Source organism: Varroa jacobsoni, unplaced genomic scaffold (assembly GCF_002532875.2).
Source record: "Varroa jacobsoni isolate VJ856 unplaced genomic scaffold, vjacob_1.0 scaffold_368, whole genome shotgun sequence".
Lineage (NCBI taxonomy): Eukaryota > Metazoa > Arthropoda > Arachnida > Mesostigmata > Varroidae > Varroa > Varroa jacobsoni.
In genome coordinates, this window is record NW_019213270.1 from 7680 (window position 1) to 18524 (window position 10845).

Here is a 10845-nt window from a genome sequence, read left to right on the forward strand (position 1 = left end):
ACGTTAGAACCACAGCGCCGAAAACAAGTCCTCTTATAACGCTTCGTATTCGCTAAAGATTTTACAGTAAGAAAAACTTTGGGGGAGGGAATTTTAAACTCGGAAATGAGTCTCGTGGGGGGTCTCTATGAACGTAAGCAATAACGAGTCCTAACGAGACCTATAGTGGAAGCTGACCTATCTCAAAGTGCACTGTTATTAGCGCTTAAGTTACCTTTTTTATAGTGTATACAGGTACACCGTAACTTAGTCGAATGAATAAGATAAAAAATTAGGTAGATAAGCGCCGCATGTTTTTTTGAACGAGGATCAAAAAAGACGCATAGAGACGTTCGCCTCTCTTTGATCTTACGTTACGACGCTGATCCATCATTGTACCGAACTGTAATCTGTGATGAAAAATAGATCCTCTACGATAATCGCAACTGGTCACATCTGTGGAAAACAGAGCCAGCAGGTCATCATCTTGAAGCACATGCACAATGTAAAAAATGTATGGTGTTCGTTTGGTAGTCTAACGCAAGTGTTACCCGTTACAGCTTCATGAGACCTGGCTTGTGGATCATGGTTGAAGTGTTCACTATGTCAAGGTTCAAACTGAAAGGCCCAAAAATTTACGATTTCAAACTGAATTCTATAGTAAAAGCCACATTACCCTTTAATGTGATATATTAGCATAGCTCTTTGGCCAATATTGTATTTTAGCCTTTTACCTTCACCAAAGCATAATCAGTTTACGCGGCACTTAACACATTGGCAACGTACCTATTTCTTCTTATGTTGCTTCTTATGTCTCTACATCGCATAGATTTTACGCGGTAGCTTAAATAGGCAAGATCCTCGATTTATAGCTATAATTTGAATTCTGTCGCATTACCCGCAATTTTATTTCTCGGATACTAGCGCTCCTTACTGTTTTATCACGCATTTTTTCACCCTAGTCGAATACTCTGAATCTATTTTATAAAATAATAAAGTTTTTTCCCATGAAGAAGAAAAAAGTATGTATATATATATATATATATATATATATATATGCCACAAAATTTGATATATACACTACTTTTGTCATCGCACCTCTTAAGGTACGATGACAAAACTAGTACGTCGCCCAGTGTAAGCCGCGAACGGAATCTCTGTTGTGATTGAGACTCGTTGATGAGACAACTTACTGAATAAAACCTCTAAGCTTCAGGAGACGGCAATCTCTTTCTTTGACCAAACCGCTTTGGCCCCTTTCGTCTCCGCATAAAATCTTCACAATATTATAAAAATGCACGCATTTATTTTCCATATAAATTTTACTTTTTTATTCAAGGCATTAAAAAGTGCTAGTGATATTGCTTTTAGGATACGATCCTAGATAAGTGCAAATGTTGTTCCGTGTATATCTAATGGCGCCGCAGTTTTGACCTGTTTTGTTTTTGCTGTATGAATATTTATTAAAGCGTGTTAATGCCTGTCTTTAGACAGGTTACATTTGTTTTGACAGATTATATTCGATGGCATTCTTAAACGACACTGCCAATTGGTAGAATCCCATACCATGGAAATCTGGACGACCACTACTATTACGTTTATTCGGTAAGCGGAGGATGACTAATTGCAGTAAGTAAACGTAATGTTGACTAGAACAGAACAATCGAGAATATGCATAGGCCGCAATGTTGTTGCAATAGAAATAATCGAAGATGCTCGTCAGCCACGGTCTGATTAAGGTCGTACTGAGACAGAAATATACATGTGTTCAAGATTTTATTATTTGTACTTGTTTAAATGCCATAATCATAGCTATTAACGCAAAGATTTCGCACACACCTAATTCTAACAATATTTAACATTATATCTGTACCTCAGTCGTCAAAAACAATTAGGATGTACATATATATACTACTTTTCTCAATTGTGCTGCTTAATCTGACCTCAGGAGAGAAGTTCGCACAGCTTATTATTTGGTTTCTCAAATTCAAACGTGCCACAGACACACGTTCGCTACTTCTAGTACTTCGGGGTTGAAGTAATGATGCCGCGACTTCGGTGGGAATTTGCGCGCGACAACCATACCATGGTAGCTTTCGTTTATCTTCTATGTATCGTCAGAAGTTCAGAAGTTTTAACCGTGACACGAGCTTAATGAAAGCGATTCACGGGCAAAAAAATTAACATAATAGCGAAAAAAGTACGAACAGGACGGCTGGAACTGAAAATTAGTGTCTTGAAAGGGACATCTGGGAGAAATCGACGTTGCGTATTGCTTAAAATGTACATTCACTTCTCATTAAATACAGCCTGACCCAGAATCAACTTAAATTTAAGCTCAAGATGGAGCAAAATGCCAATAATTTTTTGTCATGCACCCCCTGGAGTATTCCTAAAGCATACTTACTAAACAGAAAAAAAAACTTTTAGTATAAAGCTAGTCTTCATTTAAATTCGACAAGTGCCACAAGGATATCAGTAAAACCAATAAGACTATCGTTTCGATTTGGGAATCCTCCGCGCTACGAAAAGCACCGTTAAATAATTCCAAGCCCTACAAAAAGTTGAGAAGCCTGAGCTAATTAAAAGTGAAACCTCTCGGTTTACTATAAAAACGCTATCTATGTACGTAACGATGTCATAATTTGTATAAAGCACAGGCAAAAGTCCAAGGTGGACATTGAATTGATGGAATAAATTAGGCTCACTGTGATAACAGGGAAGCATGCTAGATAGCTTAATAATTATTTATATGCAAAAAAATATATAATTCTCATATGGCATGGAGCAAGAGCATCTGAAAGTACTAGCACACAAAAGGACTAACCTAGCATACATTTTTCTTCTGTAGCTTAGTGCTTGCTTCTTTCAGCTTCAAAATCAGCTTCAGCGGCCGCACGTTCAAGTATCAATAATGTTTAAAAATTTAAGTACGGTAGTTACATTATGATAAGAGAATATAACTATCTGAAAATTATATTGAGCATATAAGCCATCTTGATAGTCTCTCATGCGATGGTAATATTCGCTTACAAATGTCACCTTGACCTAATCGAGGCGGGACACTATCTACCCGGTAAGTGTATCACAATTAATATTTTTCAAAATTTGGCTCAAACGAAACTCTATTCCAAATGAGACTGCATTGCTAACGCAGGTCTGAAATTTGCACGGGTCGCATGTGAGGAGACTAGGCAGCTTTTAGCTTCTATGGAAACACCGATTCACCAATCACACCGGCCATCTTGATTTTCCTCGACCAGTTTCTATAACAGCTGAATCAGTCAATGAGAGAAGGCTATTTGTGAAATCCGGAGATCAAAACAGACTTGGCTAGTTCGTGACGATTATTGCTCTGGCGTTATCTTTAATGTTTCATTTATGACTGATTCTGGCTAAATTGACTAATGGTTGGCCGTCTTTGAAACCGGATCATCATGCCATTATTATACTTGATATAGCCTTCAGCCTTACCGAACTAAATACTCTAAGCGACCCAACTACAAGATGGGAGCGTACTCCGTGGGAGCATTACTTTACCCACCAGTGTGATATACTTGATCTTCTTCTACACTGACAATGAAAATGCCAGTCAGGATAAGTTTGTGGAAAGCTATTGGATTTTTATTAATCAATTCATTCCTGCGGTTGCTTCAGGTTTCGGTTCTTTTTAAAACTGAATAATATCTTATGCGCTTGCGGAAAACTTTGGCCTCATTCCTCAGTGGCTCATATTAGGTGACCTCGCAAAACTGATGAGGTCAGCTAATATCGAAAGGTACACTCAATGAAAAACCAATAACCTTTTTTCATCTGCGCATCTTCCCCCGGGCTCGATTCACATCGACTAGTACGAGGCTAAAGTACCAAGTATCAATCATTTTGATACCTTTTCCGACAGCTTCACATAACCTCAGCTCAACGGAGGCATTAGCACAGCTCCCGGCTGCTTATCCCCGCTATATACCAGATACAAAGAATTAGATTCTGTTTGAAAGCAAATACTTTGAATATGTTAACGATCTATAGAAGGAATGACTAAGAAAGGTATTTTCTATATATAAATTTGATCTGAAGAAAATCCTTTAATTGACTCATTGCTGCAAAAAAATAGAATATTATGCAACTCTTAACAGAGGAGCGTTTGATGTTAGAGACTAGTACATTGTAGTGGTGATTATAAAACTGAAGGGTGATGTTTTAGTGATCATATCCGAAGCACAAGATCTGTGCGCGTAAACTGGCGCTCAAGCAGAGATTAGCCAATGCATTATCTATCTAGTTAAATCCACAACCGAAAATTGGTTTACGTAATCTTTAGGTGTTTTGCTAAAGAAAAAAAGCGCACGAAACAAATTTATTCTTTGACGGCATAGCTCCCTATACACTGATTTAAATTTGCCGCGTTCAGTTTCACTCGAAGAAAGTCGAAGTTGTTTAGCTCCTTGCGCTGTATACGACCATTTCGAAAGGACAGGCGCTTTTCAACAACACTGAGCTCTATGTGAATCCTCATCCTTTTTGCAATCGTTTATATGTAATTGTGTATATATCGTTTTAACTTGACCACTTCTCAACTTCGTACAGAAATTGGCCAACCAGTGATAAAAGTGCACACCGTTTTATCATAATTAATTTTGTTGTCGACAAAGTCTTTAGAATCGCATAGGATTTAATTTATACAAAAAAGTAGAATGGTAGGAGTAAACGATTGAAATATGTGACCTTGAATTTAGGTTACGCAACCTAAGCTGATTTTTTTCTAACCTCAGTGGAATTTAGACGATTTAGGTTTTTGGCAGTTCTATAAAAACATTCAACATATTCACCCAGTTTATCTGCACTTTGGTCTGATCGAATTTTTTCATACTGGAAAAGATTGGCAAAGTGGTTCTTTGAAGGCATTCTCCTTGTATTCACTTGCATTGCTGCACCAAAATATTTTTCGATGCTGAGCATTTGCCAAGGGGAGCCGGCTAGCTACATTGTGACCTTCGATCTATATATTTTGACAGCAGCTCATGCGTACATTACCAGAAAGTAAATCGGCTTCACCTAGATGTATTATACACGTAAGATATCTAGACCAGGTGATTGTCTCGTGTGACCCAGCTGCTAACCCAGTTGAACAGCCGACCACCATTGAAGAAAATGTCTTTCCAGATGTTGTGTTCCTATTATCCGATACTGAAGAACGAAATGTTTACGATCCGAAAGTCATGTACTTTCATGGCCGATTAGTCAGCTGAATTTCTTATTGCAACAATTTTCGAATGCAATAAAAAAAAAACAGTTCTCGGTATTCTAAATGTGACCGTGCCAAGTCTCCGTTCTGGTAAGTATCAACGCACAATGGTTATTCACTGGTTTTTGTGTACACTTAAAAGACGGCTTAATCCAACTGACGCCCTGGTTATTTATTACCATTGTACCTGATCCGAATAGAAAATAAAAGATCCAGACTTTTTATAGAATTAAATCAATCATAATTTTTGAAATGATTTATTAACAAACCTGTGTATTTTTTTTTATCAAATAATATTTATTTGGTAATTTTAGATCTGCTCGCCAGGTCGCCTTAATTTCTTTTTTACTCTAAAGATTCTGTTGAAACCACAGCCAGTAATGCTAGCTTAATCAAACGATTCATTGGCTCTCTAGCGTCATTAGTAAACGTTGTAGAAAATCATCATTGTCTGATGTTTTCAAAAAGTTACCAAGGTCCAGCATTCAAGCATGATATTAACCTGCAAAAAAGTTGATAAATTGTATTAGATGGAATATTGCTTTTATGTGCGAGAACTGTTTAACTTAGCTCATTCCAGTTACTTACCCTATAATTGACTATAGGCTTATTCGTAGGATTTGTAATCCGCAATATTTTACTTCGTTTTTCATATTCTTCATCGATTCGCAACAGATATGGCATCTACAAAAATTGGGTTTAGGCAAATGTGAAACAATGGCCTGAAAAATCTCACCAAGAGGCTTTGGCTGCAGAGGATTTTTGGGAAAAATGTTTGAAAGGCTTTAGATTAAGCGACACGAATGGGAAATGCAATCAACGCGAGTCACTCTCTGATCATCAATTCTAATATAAACACCGCAAACTAACTTCTTCTTAAAGCAGTTTCTAGAACACTTAATCGATATCTATTCTAATCCAAGCCATGTTTCCGAAAGAAATATGGCTTAGATAAGAGAAATAAGAGAAACTGAATGAAAACGCAGCGAGCTCCATCTAGCCACGATCTATTTGTTTACTATAAGTCTAGCTACGATAGCATCCTTCTTCTTTAATAAAACCGTGCTACAGTCGTTCGTCAGCTGCAAACATATTCATATTATTCTCACGTTGTAAGCTTACTATATTGCCCTACATCCATTACTTCTATCCAACATGTAGAAGTTAAGCTGTACCATTTCATCTGTGACATATTTTCGTTTCAATTTGTAGGGATGGTTTTTGCACTCAATCCACAATAAAGAGTCGTTTAATTGTGTTGTAAACATTCGCTATTTAAAGGGATCTAAATGTAGTATTTTAATCCAGTAACAGATGCTGTCCTGCATACAAAGTGCACTAATTCAAGTGGTCGTAATAAAGGTGCAAATCATATGCTATTGAAATGGTATTTGTTTTTCGGTATAAATTGTTGTTAGGCGTGTAACACATCGTATATATATATATATATATATATATATATATATATATATATATAGATATTTAGGTACAATACACATTTCCATCAACACATAACGGTGATTAAGCGTCGTGCAGGCAGGTTTCTGTCACCGGAATATTATGCTCACTTCATCGTCTAATTTTGACCCAAAGTGACCACAATCTACGGTAGACGACAGTCCACATAGCACCGTATCTAAACACCGGCGCCAACTGCTTTGAAAATTGGCGCGATGGTGCCTCCAAACTTAGTTTTCATATGCGTTCATTCGTCGCTTATGCGCATGTGGACTTAGATCGTATTGAACAATTACTGCCAATCGATATCTGAATCGGTTGAAAACGCTAGTAACGTAGAAGCAACTGTTGATAACTGCGTGCCTTGGCCTGGCACTCTAACACGGAAAAAACAAAAATATGTGAAGACCACAGACAAATTCGCGCGGCAGTTGATCGGTGATAGTATAATAAAATCATCGGCAGTCACAATATAACGCATCATCAATAACCCTACACGGTCGACTGCCGCCAGCCATGCAGACGAAGCATTTAAGCAGAAGACCATCCGTTAAGGCATTGCAGTAATAGACAAGAAGACAAGTGCGAACAGATACACGTGCATATAATCACAGAGTAATAATACCGTTCATAACAGCTATCCAATATCCGCTTCACTATCAAATCAGTAATGATGGCGATGCTTAATGTCATTATCGGTTAATTTTTCCTAACGTCCTTTGTGCAGCAATTTTTGCAACCGTTACAAAGTATATCGACACCTCAAACTAGCCAACTGATCCTCACCGATGGTCGTCACCTAACAAGTTTAGAACAACGACCAAAACGCAAAAAATGTCTCATTAGTTAATCTGGATATAGGGCGATGGAGAGCAGCGATGTTGGCTTCTTGTGGGGGCAGTCTACGACGATTTCGCTGGCTACAGTAGCAGAATTCACGGTGCATTGTGTTTGCCCCGTCTGTACAGACAACAGTGGAAAAGAAAAACAGACGTAGCTATCGGCACATGGGGCAATTGGCATCCGAGTGGCTAGGGCTTATAAACCGACTTCGACGAAAGCGATACTAGAGATTGTAAGAATAATACCATAGGGTCTAGCAATCTCACCTCGGCAAAAAGATCCGCTCGAAACAAACGAAGCAGAAACCGGACCAGCTGAATCCCTGACCATAAAGGGGCTGAGTAAACTGAAATATTGATTTTGGATTTAGAAGACTTTGACTCCAGAATGGTATAACTGACCCTTCAAAAAGGTGTTGTACGATCTTACTTTGAAGATTTCTGAGCATGGGCCATTTGAAACAAATATGGTACGGATTATGCAAACGTCGGTGCAGTCGTCGGATTATGCAGCTCAGGCGATGCGGACGACGCTGCGCATACCAACGAAAAATTCCGAACATTTGTAACAATTTTAAGCTAAATCGTACATGTAGAAATATGATAACTGGACACGAAAGGCACTCTTAATCGGGTCCGACGTCGAATGGAACAGGAAGGCGTCCTACACAGAGGGTATTATCGTCTAAAGAAAGGCCCTGAGAGGCAGAGAATAAACAACGAAACAAATTGACCGGCCCGATTAATGGCTACCTTGAATGATGCCTGAGAAGGATTCCGCAGGTTTTGTAATAACACTTGAACAATTAATGATCTTACCGGAGGAGCCACGTACTCAAATAATGTTTGCTAATGCAATTTCCGATGTGTTCGCTTGTTGGAGTGTTAGAGTTGAAATTGCAAGGCTTAGTGGGCATTAACATAGTATGCTTGAGCCCGCACATAACGTACATTAACGTATTCTCCTGCATCCTTCGAAAAATTTATTTTAAGATGTCTGAAGCCAGAAGTGGCCTCGCCAAGTGTCGAACCCAATAAGTATTTTTGTTCAGTTGAAAACCACTGACAGTGGGGCATGTAACTAAAGGTAGGATGAGCACTGTGTGCTGTAAGAAACAGCTTAGAGTAAATGTCGGGCTGCTTTTTTTGTCTTATACCAAAATCGTATAGTTGTTAAATGGGCGTATGTATGGGTAGCACTTCATATGGGTTATATTCAATAGCTACCCAAAATATTGAATCAATGAATAAAGTATTCAGATCAAAAGCGCACCTTTTGCTATAGTACCATTTCTATCAGGAAGTAGACGCGGAAAAAAACAGTTTTAATTGATTTTTCTTTCTCCTATTTCTCTTTAACATACAATTAGAAAAGGTTAGAAGGTTTAACTAAACTCGCAATTTATATTTTCTTCACAACCTTCTTCTAACTTCCTTTTCTAACTTCTATTCTTTCTAACTACCTTTAATAAATCAACAAGGATGTTAGGGTTTAACAATGCAGATGTCTGTGTCCGCCTGTTTATCCCGACAACACGACAGCTATCCTGGTTGAGTGGTTCTGCTTTTCGTTACCCACTGATCAACAGATCTTACTCGTAAGCCATACTGCTATAATGACCGTAATAAAACAATGACAGTATTAGTGCATGCTCTTACTCGGATCGAAAAGTTGCAATGTTTTACGCTTTCTGGTAGAAATAAGCTTGAATCATTGTATTACACACTTTTTAAGAAGCAGCGTTGTAATCGTTTCGATATATACATATAGCATGAAAATAAGTGCAGACCTTCCCTTTACAGTAAACAACAGCGACCGTGGTCACCCATGCTTTTGACCATGATGGTCTGTCTGGCGCTACTTTTAAAAATATCTCGGCCTTTCGCTCGTATCTGTCGAAAGACCGGCATGTAATCACAATCTAACAAAATTAGCGTTTAATCGGGATATAAGAGGAACCTATCAGCGTTTGTTTATATATTTACGTGTTTATCCTGGCCTACTACAATTTATTTTGGAAAAGTCATTTAACAAATATCAGTGTTACATATGGAGTAGATACGTGTTGAATCTGGTAGCTATAATATGTTATTTTTTATTATAGCTGTATACATCTGCAAACAAGTCACGCTAATCGAATCAAGGGCTAATGTACGCGCTGGCACCTTCGCAACCACCAGCTGCCAGAACTTGGTGCTATGGCCACGACATCTGCTTTAATGTTTGCTTTCTCCTGCTGCCACTTAACTGTCCGTTTTAATTGGTAGATACCGCCTAATCGACCAATGCGATGGTACACATATTCGATTATAGATATATTCAGTAAAGAGTTGCCTTCGCCAGATTAGTTGAGATACCTGTCGAATCGTCATCACCAGAAACTACTTCTTTAGGTGTTATAACTTTTATCCCCTAGCCTTTGCTAGCAGTCTTAATAATAATGTGATCATTTGGCCTTATTTCAAATGTTGTCATCTTTCGTGGTCTTGATTTGATTGATCGCCGCCAAGCTGATGATAAGCTAAGTTAAACAGGCCGAGGCCCGAGAATATCTGTCCTGTGCCCAGCACGTATTTGCGTTTACGCAAATTTGCATATGGTATCACATAGTGTTTATTATAGGTGCTCAATGTAAACCGAAGAGCAACAGTGGTGTAACCGTAAAGACAAACAGGTAAAAACATATCGACTGTTACAGAAATTATGATATAACAATCGAGGCGTTATTGGACGATATTTTGTATGCCCTTTTGTGCTTTATATTATGGTTAGGCTGAAAATAGATTTGCCTACATTGTCATCGATAGCAGTAGCAGCTGCATCAGCTTCCATAACATTGGGCCTTGATCTATATATTAACGCAATATATACAAGACTCTATCAAACAAAAGAATGGTCACTAACGTAATCGTCATTCTCTCTTGCGTCCGCTTAATGGCCAACTGAGTAATCAAGTAACTATAAACCGTTAACGGTCGTAATAGTCGTGTATGTCAAAGAATGGCCTCCAAGAGACACAATGACTTTGATTTCTGCGTGATATCGGCGCGACTATAAGATGGCGATGGGAACTTTTTTTTTGATTGGGATGCATTTAGTTTGTAAATGGAGCATCGTGTGTCACCTGTGCGAATGCCATAATACGATAGCATCGCTGGCGATAAAAAACTCCTGCAGGGTTGAAGAAGGAAATTTCAAAACGTGCTGGCTTGGCAAGGAAATTGCCAGTCGCTGTTGCTACCGGCATTGTTAGATCTGCGATATCTAGAATCCATCTAAATGGGCAACAACGGATCTTGTAGGCGGCTAAAATACAGTAT

General features: G+C 38.4%; 2 long non-coding RNA genes across 2 annotated transcripts; one reads left to right on the forward strand and one right to left on the reverse strand.

Annotated features, from left to right (window-relative positions):
• Window positions 1-1405: 1405 nt before the first annotated feature.
• Window positions 1406-2310, forward strand: LOC111259806 (uncharacterized). Its single transcript, XR_002679860.2, has 2 exons — window positions 1406-1608; window positions 1928-2310. It is a non-coding gene; the product is annotated as an uncharacterized LOC111259806 (long non-coding RNA).
• A 3132-nt stretch (window positions 2311-5442) lies between these two features.
• LOC111259805 (uncharacterized) lies at window positions 5443-6362 on the reverse strand. Its single transcript, XR_002679859.2, has 2 exons — window positions 5961-6362; window positions 5443-5726 (listed from the first exon to the last, which is right to left on the reverse strand). It is a non-coding gene; the product is annotated as an uncharacterized LOC111259805 (long non-coding RNA).
• Window positions 6363-10845: the final 4483 nt, after the last annotated feature.